This window comes from Lipotes vexillifer, unplaced genomic scaffold, assembly GCF_000442215.2.
Source record: "Lipotes vexillifer unplaced genomic scaffold, Lipotes_vexillifer_v1.1 scaffold1465, whole genome shotgun sequence".
Taxonomy (NCBI): domain Eukaryota; kingdom Metazoa; phylum Chordata; class Mammalia; order Artiodactyla; family Lipotidae; genus Lipotes; species Lipotes vexillifer.
Genome location: NW_006787960.1, coordinates 258,400 through 261,166, shown reverse-complemented (window position 1 = coordinate 261,166; position 2,767 = coordinate 258,400). Strand labels below are relative to the sequence as shown.

The following is a 2,767-nucleotide window of genomic DNA, read 5'->3' as shown; positions in this document are numbered from 1 at the left end:
TTACTGAATATTCGATTTCCCCAAAGTTTCATAAACTATGGTGAGGGCAAATGCTTATGAGAAACTAAAAGCAAGTTCACTATATTATTTATATATTATCATCTTCCCTCTGAGGATAACATAGAAGTGTAAATAAAAAAGCAGACAAATGCTTATAAAGTGACTTGAGCTAGAGAGTGGCTTTTGCCTTTAAACAGTTGTCAGGCCTGAAAAGCAAATCTTGCAAGCAAAATCTAACTTTGGCCCACTGATACACAGTGATCCTGAGTTCCTCCTCAATTCACACAGTCTATTTTTCTGAGGAATATCCTTCATTAATATTCATTTTGTGTCATAATTATTACAAAGGGTGACCAGTGCAGCTTTATCCTCATTTCAAGCAGTGACTCTACCCTGGTCCTACTGTCTGTCCTCTCGCTTCACTTATCAGAACTCCTGCGTGACCAGCGGAAGCTGGATATGTTTTCATTCAGTGCATAGATCCTTGGGGAGAACTCTTCAAATTCTCCCAGAACTTGTTGATCACACTCCACTGCCCTGGCACCGTCCACGGGGATGCAGTTAAATGCTTTCAGCTGGTTGCCTGAGGTGAAGACTGTGGCTTTCATACCAATGAACTCTTCCACATGGCACAGCAGAGCTCAGCTTCAGACCCAGGGTAGAAATCCCCTCCCACCCCCGTCTCCGGAAGCAGGGTGCTGGAGAAGCCGGCCTGCTTGCTGGGCAGGAGGGTGCCTCTGACTGTGGCTGGAGACCCCGAGAGGGCTTGTCCCTGTTCCTGGCTAGTGTTCACACTCACTTGGCCTCCATGTAATCTGTCTCCCAGATCTACCCCTTTTTTCTTGTTTTCTTTGGAGGTGTCTAAGGAGGAAGACAGAGACATTGTCTTTCTCTCAGATTCTCCCATGGAGGGGATGGTGGTCACAGGCTGGGCAAATACCGAGTTCTAACTGGGGGGAGGGGTTTTGTTCTCACGTCTCTCATTCCCTGAGCTGGCCCATTTCCTGTGTCCTTTGTCTGGTGAAGGGACCCCCCAGAGAAGCCTACATCTGCACCCCCAAATATGGAGCTTTGTATCTGTGGAATAGGGGTAGCACTGGAGGTGTGATGTCTGTCGCACCTGACCACTAGTCCATGCTCCATGAAGTTTTTCAGGTTAGGGAGGGTTTGCCTCAAGTCTGGAGTCCCTAGTCCATGTTGATATCTTAGCTGTGCTATATTTTTGTTCAGAAGATAGACACTGTAATCAAACAGCCACTTCTCCCCTCCTTTTGGGTATAATGGAAACTCTCTCTCCTTTTCAGCTTGTCATTAATATTATCTTTGACTGTTGATCTAGATCCCTTAAAATTATAGGATATCTGAGGGACACTTGTAGGAAAAAGGAAATCATGGATACCAAATGTGCAGTGTAAACAAGGGCAACAGCAATGCTTCCATCATCTTTTGCTTGGAAGTCCTCAGAATTGGGCAATGTGAGGATGCATGTGGTCTGTCAGTCCATTTTGTACTTCTAAATAACATTTGATGTTTCAGGTTTAGGCCACACTTTTTTGAAAGGTGGCTGTCTCATGTTAAGGCCTAAGATGAACAGTCCTAAAAAGCAGTTTCTAACTGGTGCCAGACCTGTGAGATAGATTAAGTATAGCCTAGTTAACATGGTTGGATTACTCCCAATCAAACAAGGGAGTTCTCCCTTGAGGAGTTTGAAGAGTTCTCCCCAAGGATCTATGCACTGAATGAAAACATATCCAGCTTCCGCTGGTCACGCAGGAGTTCTGATAAGTGAAGCGAGAGGACAGACAGTAGGACCAGGGTAGAGTCACTGCTTGAAATGAGGATAAAGCTGCACTGGTCACCCTTTGTAATAATTATGACACAAAATGAATATTAATGAAGGATATTCCTCAGAAAAATAGACTTTGAAAAGCAAGGGAGCTTAAAAGAAAGGAGAGATCAGGCTAGTAAGGATGTTAGGAAGGAGTGGGGTTATGAGACATAAACAGAGGTAGAAGGAAGGTCAAAGGCTTTGAGAGGAGAAGAAGGTTGACGTTTAAAGAGGCCTCAAACTATTGGAATCTGTTTAATGTATTTCCTTTCTTGTCTTCTTTGTACCAGCTGAGGTAGGCTGCCCATGATGCGATGGCTATTCTAATGCCCTTTCTTCTAAGGTGCCACACTCACAAGTCTGACACACCCAAGAAACTACAGGGCCACTAAATCTGAGACGGTACTCAATGAACACATGCTACTTTGAGAAGAAATTAAGAGTAAGGATCTTTCTGGCAGACCATATTTCTAGAGCAAATCTGACCAGCAGTTTGGGTAAAATAGGAGTTTCCCCGGGTAAAAGAATTCTGAGGTAGAAAGAGGGAAATGACCTACTTTAGGAAAAATGCCTAATTTTCTGCTCGTCCAAAGATCTCCAGAAAGCAAAAGAAAAATACTGACCTCAGTCTGACAAAAGTTTGACCTTCAAGAGATCCACAGCCCTGCAACTCCAAACTATGAAAAAACAAATAAACAAACAAAAAACAAAAAACAAAATGAGGAGGAGGACTTACCTCCACACCAAAGAAAATTAGGGTTCTTTGATCAGTTCTGTTTTTGACCCCATCAGGCAGGGTTGGAAAATTTTCCACCCTCTCCCCAAGCAATGGCACCAAATTTTTTTTTTAAGATTTATGTGACTCTGATAGAGGGTAAATCTTCATTGAGTTGAGGCATATCAGAGAACAATGGCAGACCAGGTGACTTCACAACTGAA

General features: G+C 43.4%; 1 pseudogene; it reads right to left on the bottom strand.

Moving 5' to 3' along the window:
* Positions 1–419: 419 nt before the first annotated feature.
* LOC103081149 (UV radiation resistance-associated gene protein pseudogene) lies at positions 420–1,468 on the bottom strand (annotated as a pseudogene).
* Between the last annotated feature and the right edge of the window lie 1,299 nt (positions 1,469–2,767).